The sequence below is a fragment of the Balaenoptera ricei genome, chromosome X, assembly GCF_028023285.1.
Source record: "Balaenoptera ricei isolate mBalRic1 chromosome X, mBalRic1.hap2, whole genome shotgun sequence".
Classification (NCBI taxonomy): domain Eukaryota; kingdom Metazoa; phylum Chordata; class Mammalia; order Artiodactyla; family Balaenopteridae; genus Balaenoptera; species Balaenoptera ricei.
In genome coordinates this window covers 25,887,908-25,901,046 of record NC_082660.1, presented here as the reverse complement: position 1 = coordinate 25,901,046, position 13,139 = coordinate 25,887,908, and the positions used below count along the sequence as shown (strand labels likewise).

At 34.1% G+C, this 13,139-nt stretch overlaps 1 long non-coding RNA gene across 1 annotated transcript in view; it reads left to right on the top strand.

Annotated features, from left to right (window-relative positions):
* LOC132357520 (uncharacterized) overlaps positions 1 to 13,139 on the top strand; it is a 309,626-nt gene that overhangs the window by 278,048 nt on the left and 18,439 nt on the right. Inside the window, exon 4 of the long non-coding RNA XR_009500233.1 lies at positions 9,158 to 9,246. This is a non-coding gene — a long non-coding RNA (uncharacterized LOC132357520). The remainder of the gene's footprint in view (positions 1 to 9,157; positions 9,247 to 13,139) is intronic.

The following is a 13,139-nucleotide window of genomic DNA, read 5'->3' as shown; positions in this document are numbered from 1 at the left end:
CAGACGCGCAGGCTCAGTAACTGTGGCTCACGGGCCTAGTTGCCCGGCAGCATGTGGGATCTTCCCAGACCAGGGCTCAAACCCGTGTCCCCTGCATTGGCAGGCAGATTCTCAACCACTGCGCCACCAGGGAAGCCCACTTTCATTCGTTCTTATGGACAGGTATAAAGGTGCAATGAATGGAGGCAGATGATAGGTTTGTAGAATCATTATCAAACACACTGGCATTTTAAGATAGAGCTTTTATTAAAAAAAAATTTTAAAAATTGGAATATAGTTGATTTACAATGTTGTGTTAATTTCAGGTGTACAGCAAGGTGAATCAGTTATACATATACATATATCCATTCATTTTTTAGATTCTTTTCCCGTATAGGTTATTACAGAATATTGAGTTCCCTGTATTATACAGTAGGTCCTTACTAGTTATATATTTTATATGTAGTAGTGTGTACATGTTAATACCTGTCTCCTAATTTATCCCTCCACTCCCTCCTTTCGCCTTTGGTAACCGTAAGTTTGTTTTCTACATCTGTAACTCTATTTCTGTTTTGTAAATAAGTTCATTTGTACCATTTTTTTAGATTCAACATATAAGCAATATCATATGAAACTTGTCTTGCTCTGACTTACTTCACTTAGTATGATAATCTCACGGTCCATCCATGTTGTTGCAAATGGCATTACTTCATTCTTTTTTATGACTGAGTAATATTCTATTGTATATATGTATCACATCTTCTTTATTTCTCTGTTGATGGATATTTAGGTTGCTTCCATGTCCTGGCTATTGTAAATAGTGCTGCAGTGAACACTGGGGTGCGTGTATCTTTCAAATTATGGTTTTTCTCTGGATATATGCCCATGAGTGGGATTGCTGGATCATTAAGGTAGTTCTAGTTTTAGTTTTTTAAGGAACCTCCATACTGTTCTCCATAGTGGCTGTATCAATTTACATTCCCACCAACAGTGCACAAGGGTTCCCTTCTCTCCATATCCTCGCCAACACTTGTTATTTTTTCACTAATATGTACAGTACTTTTACATAATTTTTATTAATGTACACATTTCATTTTGTGTCCAGCTTTTAATTGAAATATAGTTGATTTATAATATTGTGTTAGTTTTAGGTGTACAGCAAAGTGATTCAGTTATATATATATTTTTAGATTTTCAATTGTATATATTTTTTCAGATTATTTTCCATTATAGGTTATTAAAAGATATTAAAAATATTATGCAGTAAATCCTTGTTGTTAATCTGTTTTATATATAGTAGTGTGTATCTGTTAATCCCCTACTTCTAATTTATCCTCCTCCCCCATCCTTTCCCCTTTGGTAACCATAAGTTTTTCTTCTATGTGTGTGAGGCTGTTTCTGTTTTGTATATTGATACATATGCATTATTTTTTAGAGTCCATATATAAGTGATATCATATAATAATTGTCTTCGTCTGACTTAACTTCACTTAGTATGATAATCTCTAGGTCCATCCATGTTGCTGTTCTTTTTTATGGCTGACTAATATTCCATTGTATACATGTACCACATCTTCTTTATCCATTCCTCTGTTGATGGACATTTAGGTTGCTTCCACATCCTGGCTATTGTAAATAGTGCTGCAGTGAACACTGGGGTGCGTGTATCTTTCAAATTATGGTTTCCTCTGGATATATGCCCGTGAGTGGGATTGCTGGATCATAAGGTAGTTCTAGTTTTAGTTTTTTAAGGAACCTCCATACTGTTCTCCATAATGGTTGTACCAATTTACATTCCCACCAACAGTGTAAAAGGGTTCCTTTTTCTCCGCATCCTCTCCAGCATTTACTGTTTGTAGATTTTTTGATGATGGCCATTCTGACCGGTGTGAGGTGATACCTCACCTCACTGTAGTTTCGATTTGCATTTCTCTAATAATTAGTGATGTTGAGCATATTTTCATGTTTTTTGGCCATCTGCATGTCTTCTTTGGAGAGATGTCTATTTAGATCTTCCACCCATTTTTTGATTTTTTTTTTTTTGATATTGAGCTGCATGAGCTCTTTGTATATTTTGGAGATTAATCCCTTGTCAGTTGTTTCGTTTGCAAATATTTTCTCCCATTCTGTGGGTTGTCTTTTCATTTTGTTTATGGTTTGTTTTGCTGTGCAAAAGCTTTTAAGTTTCATTAGGTCCCATTTGTTTATTTTTGTTTTTATTTTCATTACCCTAGAAGGTGGATAAAAAAAAACGTTGCTGCGATTTACGTCAGAGAGTGTTCTGCCTATGTTTTGCTCTAAGAGTTTTATAGGATCCGGCCTTATATTTATGTCTTTAATCCATTTTGAGGTTATTTTTGTGTATGGTATTAGGGAATGTTCCAATTTCATTCTTTAAGATAGAGCTTAATTCTGTGAAATTATCTTAGAAATGTAACTCTATTTTTTATTGAGGTATAACTGATGTACACCAAAAACTAATATAATGTTGTATAACATAATGATTCAATATTTGTATATTTTGTGTAAATGATCATCACATTAAGTCTAGTTAACATCTATCACCATACATAGTTACACTTGTTTTTCTTGTGATGAGAACATTATAGATTTACTCACTTAGCAACTTTCATATATGCAATATAGTACTATTAACTACAGTGGCCATGTGGTGCATTACATCCCCATGAATTCTTTATTTTATAACTGAAAGTTTATACCTTTTGACTCCCTTCACCCATGTTGCCCACCCTACCTCAAAATCCTACCTCTGGGAACCACCAACCTGTCCTCTGTATCTATGAGAGTGGTTTATTTTTTTTCTTGATTACACATATAAAAGATAACATATGGTATTTGTCTGTCTGACTTACTTCACTTAGCATAATGCCTTTGAGGTCTATCCATGTTGTTGCAAATGGCAAGACTTCCCTTTTGGGTGGCTGAATAATATTCCACAGTATATATCAACTACAGTTTGTTTATCGATTCATCCATCAGTGGACATCTAAGCTGTCTCCATATCTTGGCTATTGTAAATAATGCTGCAGTGAACGTGAAGTGCTGGTACTCCTTCCAAATAGTTACTTTATTTCCTTTGGGTATATATCCAGAAGTGGAATTGCTGGATCCTATGGTAGTTCTATTTTTAATTCTTTGAGAAACCCCCATACTGTTTTCACAGTGGCTATACCAACTTACAGTACCACCAATAGTGTACAGTGGTTCCCTTTTCTCCACATCCTCACTTATGCATGCAATTTCTTGTCTTTTTGATACTAGCCATTCTAGGAGGTGTAAGGTGATATTCCATTGTGGTTTTGATTTGCACTTAACCTGACTAGTGATGTTGAGCATCTTCTCATGTACCTCTTGGCCACCTGTATATTTTCTTTGGAAAAAAGTCTATCCAGATTGTTCACCCATTTTTCACTTAGATTATTTTTTATCTGTTGAGTTGTATGAATTCTTTATGTATTTTGGATATTAATCCTTATCAAATATATGATTTGCAAATATCTTCTCCCATTTGGTAGGTTTCCTTTTCATTTTGTTGATGGTTTCCTTTGCTGAGCAAAAGCTTTTTATTTTGATGTAGTCCCACTTGTTTATTTTTGCTTTTCTTGCCTATGCTTTTAGTATCAATTCCAAAAAATCATCGCCAAGACTGATGCCATGAAACTTACTACTTATGTTTTCTTCTAGGCATTTTATGTTTTCAGGTCTTACTTTCAAGTCGTTAATCCATTTTGAGTTATTTTTTGTGTATGGTATAAGATAGTGGTCTAGTTTCATTCCTTTGCATGTGGCTGTCCAGTTTTCCTAACACCATCTATTGAGGAGCCTGTCTTTTCCCCATTGCATATTCTTGGTTCCTTTGTCATAAATTAATTGACCATATATCTGTGGCTTTAATTCTGGGCTCTCTATTCTGTTCCACTGATCTATGTATATGTTTTTATTCAAATACCATACTAATTTGATTACTATAGTTTTGTAATATAGTTTGAAACCAGGGAGCATGATGCCTCCAGCTTTGTTCTTCGTTCTTAAGATTGCTTTGGCTGTTCAGGGACTTCTGTGCTTCCATACAAATTTTAGGATTATTCTATTTCTGTGAAAAATGCCATTGGAATTTTTATAGGCATTGTGTTGATCTGTAGATTGCTTTGAATAGTATGGACATTTTAACAACATTAATTCTTCCAGTCTGTGAGCATGGAATAGCTTTTCACTTATTTGTGTCTTCTTGGATTTGTTTCATCAGTGTCTCACAGTTTTCAGTGTACAGGTCTTTCACATCCTTGGTTTAATTTATTCCTAGTTATTTTATAGTTTTTTATGCAATTGTAAACGGGATTGTTAATATCTCTTTCTGATAGTTTTAGTGTATAGAAATGCAATAGATTTCTGCATGTTGATTTTGTGTCCTGCAACTTTACTGAATTCATTTATTCTAACAGGATTTTTTTTTTGGTGGAGTCTTTAGGGTTTTCTATATATAATATCATGTCATCTGCAAATAGTGACAGTTCTACTTCTTCCTTTCCAATTTGGATGCCTTTTATTTCCTTCTCTTGTCTAACTGTTGTGGCTAAGACTTGCAGCACTGTGTTGAATAAAACTGGCAAGAGTGGGCATCCTTATCTTCTTCCTGCTCTTAAAGGCAAGGCTTTCAGCTTTTCACTGTTGAGTATGATATTAGCTGTGGGTTTGTAATGATGGCTTTTATTATGTGGAGGTATGTTCCCTCTATACCTGCTTTGTGGGGTATCACACTGATTGATTCGTGGATGTTGAACTATCCTTCCATCCCTGGGATAAATCCCACTGCATCACAGTGTACAATCCTTTTAATGTATTGTTGAATTTGGTTTGCTAATATTTTGTTCAGGATTTCTGCATCTTTGTTCATCAGGGATATTGGCCTGTAATTTTCTTTCCTTGTGGCATCCTTGTCTGGTTTTAGTATCACGGCAGTACTGGCCTCCTACAATGAGTTTGGAAATGTTCTCTCTTCTTCCTCTTTTTATTAGAATTTGAGAAGGATTAGTGTTAATTCTTTTTTGAGTGTTTGGTAGAATTCACCAGTGAAGCTGTCAGTCCTGGACTTTTGTTTTGGGAAGTTTTTGATTACTAACTCAATCTCCTTACTAGTAATTGGCCTGTTCAGATTTTCTGTTTCTTCATAATTCAGTCCTGGTCGGTTGTATATTGCCAAAAATATTTATCCATTCCTTCTAGGTTTTCCAATTTGGTGACATTTATTCATAGTAGTTTCTCTGGATCCTTTGTATTTCTGTGCTATCAGTTGTAACTTCTCGTTAATTTCTGATTTTACTTGTCTTTTTTTTGGGGGGTGAGTCTAGCTGAAGACTTCTCAGTTTTATCTTTACAAAGAACAGCTTTTAGTTTCATCAATCTTCTCAATTGTCTTTTTAGTGTCTTTGTCATTTATTTCTTCTCTAACCTTTATTATTTCCTTACTTTTACTAACTTGGGCATTCATTTGTTCTTCTTTTTCTAGTTCTGTGAGGTGTAAAGTTGAGACTTTTCTTGTTTCATGAGGTAGGCATGTATCACTATGAACTCCCCTCTTATAACTGCTTTTGCTGCACCCCCCAAATTTTATTATGTTGAATTTCCATTTTCATTTGTCTCAAGGTATTTTTCAAATTTCCCTTTGGATTTCCTCTTTAACCCATGGTTGATCCACTGGCCTCTGTTCCCTAAGAGGAGCTCCACAGGCCCCTATTGATGTGCCAAAACAGAAGCCTGCCCCTAAGGACAGTACCATGGTACCCAGGAGTGCAAGCCCCCAGGCAGCAGAGCCAGGTGATCAAGGGGGTGGGCCCTGGGTGGCATCTGCTAAAACAGGGTAACCAGATATAAAAACCAGGGCACCAGACGTGTGTTGAAGCTCCTCTCCAAGAGATACTGGCAGAGGGACAGTATGAAGATGGCACTCACTGGCTGCAGCAAAGTACAGGGGAATTGTAAAGATGGCACTGGTTGAAAAAAGGAAAAGAAAAAAAAACAAAAAAAGAAAAGGAAAAGAAGATGGTGCCTGCAGCTTTAGCAAGGCAGAGCACAGGAAGATAGTCCCCACCAGCATCCACCCCCAGAGTATCCCAGCAGGCTTTGCCTCTCAGACCAATGCTTTAAAATTAGCAAAGGACTTTTTTTTCACATAAAATCTGGGTGCATTTCAAAGAACTGCTTCTGTGCTTTGCCCTGGGGTGGGAAGTGTGTGAATTCAGGCATTTAAAGAGTTTCTCCTCACTTTGCCACAGCCTGGTGGGCCTACTGGGTGTGAGCCCCATTGGTCTTCAAAGCCAGATGTTTTGGGGGCTCAACTCTCATGTGCTGTTAAAAGTTGGGGTACCTAATGTGGGGTACAAAGCCAGAGCTCTTCAGGGAGAGGCTCTGGGTTTTGATTTCGCTCCCAGTTGCGGGTTGCTGTACCAGGGATGAGGTTTATGGCAAGACTGTGGAGCTCAGCATTTTCTACCCACTTCAGTGTGATTTCCCTCTCCCTTGCTCAAAGTGAAGGGGTGGCTCTGCCAGGTTTAGTTTTTTCCCACAGGAAATTTTTCCATATATAGCTATAGATTTGGTGTGTCCGTGGAGAATGTGGGTTCAGGATCTTCCTATGTTACCATCTTGAACAGGAACCCTCAAAATGTACATCTTTTTACAGGTGTATTTTAGATTGTTTTTAAGTAAAATTTGAATGTAAAGGAATTTTAGTATTTTCTTAAACTTTAAAAAAAATCACTTTTGAAGAGGCCAAAGAACCTTATAAAGAAGCCAAAATCATGTTTCGTTTTTTAATTAAAACTTTTCTCCAGTTTTATACAGAAATAATCGATATCTATATGTTTAATCTTAAAGTGTACAGCATGATGGTTTAATTTACATATATTGTGAAATGATTACCACAATAGGTTTCGTTAGCATCCATCATCTCATATAGATGCAAAAAAAGAAAAAACAATTCTTGTGATAAGAACTCTTAGGATCTACTCTCTTTAAGAACTTTAAATATCATACAGCCGTGTTAACTATAGTCATCATGTTGTAAATTACATCCCTAGTACTTATAACTGGAAGTTTGTATCTTTTGACCCCCTACCCCCACCCCAAGCCTCTGGTAACTATAGTTCTTTTTCTCTGAGTTTGGTGGAGTGTTTTTGTTCATTTTAGATTCCACAAATAAGGGAGATCATACAGTATTTGCCTTTCTCTGACTTATTTCACTTAGCATAATGCCTTCAAGGTCCATCCATGTTGTCGCAAATGGTAGGATTGCCTCACTTTTTTATGGCTGAATAATAATATTCCAGTGTGTGTGTGTGTGTGTGTATAATACATATTTTATATATAGTAGTGTGTATCTGTTAATCCCAAACTCCTAATTTATCCCTTCTCTCACCTTTCCCCTTTCAGTAACCATAAGTTTGTTTTCAAAGTCTGTGAGTCTGTTTCTGTTTTGTAAATAAGTTCATTTGTATCATTTTTTTAGATTCCACATATAAGCGATATCATATTTGTCTTTCTCTTTCTGACTTACTTCACTTAGTATGATAATCTCTAGGTCCATCCATGTTGCTGCAAATGGCATTATTTCATTCTTTTTTTATGGCTAATATTCCATTGTGTGTGTGTATGTATATATATATATGTATGTGTGTGTGTGTGTGTGTGTGTGTGTGTGTATATATATATATATATATATATATATATATATATATATATATATATATATACCACAACTCCTTTATCCATTCATCTGTCATTGGACACTTACGTTGTTTCCATGTCTTGGGTATTGTAAATAATGCTGCTATGAGCATGGGGATACAGATATCTTTTCAAGGTAGTGTTTTTGTTTCCTTTGAATATATTCCCAGAAATGGAATTGCTGGATCATGTGGTAGTTCTATTTTTAATTTTTTGAGGAACCACCATATTGTTTTCCACAGTGACAGTACCAATTTATAATTCCACCAACAGTGCACGAGGGTTCCTTTTTCTCCACAACCTTGCCAGCATTTATCTCTTGCCTTTTTAATAACAGCCATTCAAACAGGTAGTTGGTGACACCACGTTGTAGTTTTAATTTGCATTTCCTTAGTGAGTAGTGATCTCAAGCATCTTTTCATGTATCTTTTGGCCATTTGTATATTTTCTTTGGAAAAGCATCTATTCAGGTCCTCTGCCCATTTTTTAATTGGATTATTTGGGTATTTTTGCTATTGAGTTGTATGAGTTTTTATGTATTTTGGATGTTAACCCCTTATCACATATATCATTTGCAAATGTTTTTTTCCCATTCCATACTGCCTTTTCACTTTCTTGATGGTTTTTCTTGTTGTGTAGCTTTTTAATTTGATGTAGTCCCAACTTAGTTTTGATTTTGCTGCTTGTACTTCAGATGCAATTTCCAAAAACATCATGACCCATCAAGGAGCTTTTATCCTATGTTTTCTTCCAGGAGTCTTGTGGTTTTAGGTCTTCCATTTAGAAGACCTAAAACCTCAAAGCCTTTAATCCATTTTGAGTTATTTTTTGTGTGTGGTGTAAAAGAGAGTTCTAATTTCATTGTTTTGCATGTGGACATCCAGTTTTCCCCACACCGGTTATTGAAGATGCTATCTTTTCCCCATTGAGTGAGTATTGTTGGCTTCCTTGTCAAATTCTCCAGATTTTGTTCCACTGGTCTCTGTGACTGTTTTTATGCAAGTACCACACTGTTTGTTTTGATTACTATAGCTTTGTAATATAGTATGAAATTAGGTAGTGTGATGCCTCCCACTGTTTTTTTCTTTCTCAAGATTTATTTGGCTATTTGTAGTCTTTTGTGGTTCAACATAGATTTTAGGATGTTTTTTCTATTTCTGTGAAAAAATTCCACTGGGATTTTGATAGTGATGATTACATAAAATCTGTAGATTGATTTGGGCAGCATGAATGTTTTAACAATATTAGTTCTTTCAATCCATGAACACAAGATACCTTTCTATTTATATGTGTCTTCAATTTCTTTCCTCAACATGTTATAGTTTTCAGTGGACAGATCTTTCACCTCCTTAAACTTATTCCTAAATGTCTTATTCTTTTTGATGTTATTGTAAATGGGATTATAGATTTTGATATGACTTTTTTTATATGGCAGGTGGACAAAAAAAGCAATAATATGAAACATCTGGAAAAGTGCTAACAACAAGCTTGATCTATCGAACAGACAGAATTCTCCATCCAACAGTAAGAGAAAGCACATCCTTTTTTAGAACTCATGCAATATATTCTAAATTGGTGATTTATTATGTGAAAAGAAAAGCTAAGCAAATTTCAAAGATTAGGCATCATATTTTCTGTGCATTTTGATCTCAATATAATTAAAGTTAATAACAAAAAGACATAAAAGCCCCCAACATTGGAAATTTAGCATAATGCTAAATAATCATAAAATTATAATGGAAATTTTAAATAAAACAGAGATAAGTGGTAATGAAAATACTACACAGCAAAACAACATAAGGCAGTGAAAAGTGCTGTATTGAGGGAAACTGAAAAACTTCAAAACTCATAAGAGAACACAGGCTCAAAACTAATGAGGTAAGTTCCAAAATTAAGAAGGTAGAAAATGGTATTATGCTAAGTGAAGTAAGTCAGACAGAGAAAGACACACACTGTATGATATCACTTATATGTGGAATCTAAAAAATACAACAAACTAGTGAATATAACAAAAAAGAAGCAGACTCACAGACATAGAGAACAAACTAGTGGTTACCAGTGGGGCAATATAGGGGTGGGGGGGGGGGGTGAGAGGTACAAACTATTGGGTATAAGACAGGCTACAAGGATGTATAATATTGGGTTGGCCAAAAAATTAGTTTGGGTTTTTCTGTGAGAGGTTACGGAAAAACCCAAACGAACTTTTTGGCCAACCCAATACAATACAGGGAATATGGCCAATATTTAATGATAATTGTAAATGGAGTGTAACCTTTAAAAATTGTATTAAACATTTTAAGATAAGTAAATAAAAAGGTAGATGATGAACAACAGAATATCTTCAAAAACAGAAGGAAGCAGTTATTTATAATAAGAGAATAATTAAATGAAAGAGTAAAACAGAGAAATTAGTTTTTAAAAACCAGAAGTTCTTTAGAAAAAATAAAAACTTCTAAAAGACTGATTAAGAGAGGACACACACAAAAATATTATGATTAAAAAGAAGACATAATTATAGTGTAGAAATTGAAGTGATAGTAAGAGAATTCTTCCCACTGCAATATGTCAACAATTATGAAAATGTGGACAAACTGGAAAAATCTGTACAAATTATTACTTCTATAATAATTAAATCTAAAAAGAGTATTCAGGAAAAATTTTACCAAACATTCAAATTTATGTCAATCTTGACAGGTAACCAACAAGGACCTACTGTTATAGCACAGGGAATTTGGCTCAGTATTAGGTAATAACCTAAATGGGAAAAGAATTTGAAAAAGAATGCATACTTGTATGGGTATAACTGAATCACTCTGCTGTACACCTGTAACTAACAAACACATCATTGTTAATCAACTATACTCCAATATAAAATAAAAAATTTTAAAAAAGGAATAGAGCAAAACAGAACAAAATAAATTCATGTTACTCTGAGAGTAAAAGGGTTACCAGTCCTTACCTAATTTTACAAAACCAGGATAATCTTCATGCCAAAACCAAACAAAGGTATTACAAGTAAACAAAGTTGTTAGGCCTTTTTTCACTCTTGTAAAATCCTAGAAATGATATTAACAAATCAATTCCAACAGTTTATAAAAATATATACATACTGTGTGTTCAACCTGGCTTTATCTTGGATATATGATGATGATTTAATTTTGGACAACCAATTTATTGATGGATTGGAAATGAAAACAGTCACTGTTTATATAGATGCAGAAAAAAATACTTGATGAAAATCAACATAAAATTTTAATAAAAAAAACTCAGTAAATTAAGAATAGAAAGTAATTTCTATAACTTGATAAATAATATCTATTTTTTAAAAAACTAGACAACAGTTACTTTAAGTGGGCCAATTTTAGAAACATTCCTTTAAAAACTCACTATTACCACTTCAATATTGTGTCATAAGTTGTAGTCAGCAAAATACAGCAGTCAAGAGATATTAGTGACAAAAGTCTTAGAGAGGAAGAAATACAACTGCCATTATTTAGAGGTGATATAATTACTTACAGAAAAAATTCAAAAAGTCTTCAGATGACTTAGAAATAATAGGTGAGTTTAGCAGTTAGCTTGATATAAGATTAATTTACAGAAATCAATCACACTGCATATATAAAAAACAAGGAACTCAAAAATGTATTTTTAAAAATATATATTCAAAAATATGTGCTACTTACACTAATATCATACAATATCACATATGTAAGACTAAAAAATGTGCAAAACTTTTACAGAAAATAATTACAAAATTATTGTTAAGCGACATTAAATTAGACCTAAATAAATGGAGAAATATGCTATATTCCTGGTTAGGAAGACAGTATCATTAAAAAAAAAAAAAAAAAGTTCTTTAGTTTGATTTCTAGATTCAAGGGAATTCCCACCACATCCCAACAGCAATTTCAAATAAATTCTTTCAGAGATTTTCACAGAATTTAATAACCTGATTATAGTATTAATAGAAAAAGACATTTCTGAAAATGAGAAGTAAAAGCTTGCTCTAACATCTCGTTAGTCATTACAAACCTATATTAATTAAATATATTACTGGCATGGGGATAGACATGTTCACCATTAGAGTCAAACAGAAAGTGCAGAAACCAAACACAACTGTATGGAACTTTGGTATATCAGAGGTCTTAGACTAGATCAGATTATAGCAGAGTGACTACTCAATAGATGGACCTAAAAAAATGTATCCACATATGATAAAAAATAAAATTGCATTCCTAACATACACTGTTTAAAAAAGAAATCAACTCCACATAGATGAAGGATTTAAATGTCCAAAATAAAACTTAAAGCCCTTAGTAAAATATAGTGGTAATGATTTATTAGACCTTGGAAAGAAAAGGATTTCTTTGCAAACAGTACAAGCACCCACAACAACAACAAAAGTAAGATTTTTCAGTCAGGAGAAGCTAGGCTTTAAACAACACACTATATGTCCAGTTTTGCAAAAGAGCTGTGCTCCTTACTCAGGGACCCAGGCTGACCAAAGCTTCATCTTAATTATAAGGGCAGGGAAAAGAAAACAAGTTTAATTTCATGCTGCCTCTTAAATATTCTGCATGGAGTGACAAATGTCACTTCTGCTCCCAGCTGACTGAAATAAATCACACGACAGTGAGTAAATTCACCAGTATAGTGATATATAATCCTTTCACTTGAAGGGCATCAAGTATTTGGGAAAATAATGTAGTTTTTTACAAATACTAACTATATATTTGACTATATTAAAATTATGATGTTAAAATTATGCAAAAGTAAAACAATTATAAGGGATAGCTGTAACACATTAAAATATGACATAAGCCTAAATTATCAAAGAGCATGGTACCAGTACATGAATACATAGATTAATGAAAACAATAGTCCAGAAATGTATGAGCAACACCCCCAAGTAGCAAAAAAAGCACAATTAATACCAGATCTTGATTTCTAAATACCATCCTTCATGAAAAGGAAGCAGATGTTTTTGGAGAAATGGGTTATTATAGATCTTGGTCACAGAAGTGTAAGGTAAGCCTCAGATTCCTTTTTAGCCAAGACCAAAGAAATGCTCAAAGTCTAATGGTCTCATGTCAAAAGACAGATGGTGACTTGGATGAGCTTCTACTAACCTAATTTGGAACAATTTGAAAACTGAAAGGTACACTGAACTAATAACAGAGGATCAAACTACACAGACAAAAACTGATAGAACTGCAAGGAGAAAAGGATGAATCCACTATCAAAGCTGGAGAATTCAACACCCCTCTATTAGAAATAGATCCAGCAGGCAGAAAACCAGTAAGCAAAAAGTTGAACTCAATAATACAATCAATTGGATATGGCTGACATCTATAGACTATTTCATCCAACAAAAGCAGAATTCACATTTTTCTCAAGCTCACTAGGAACATTCACCA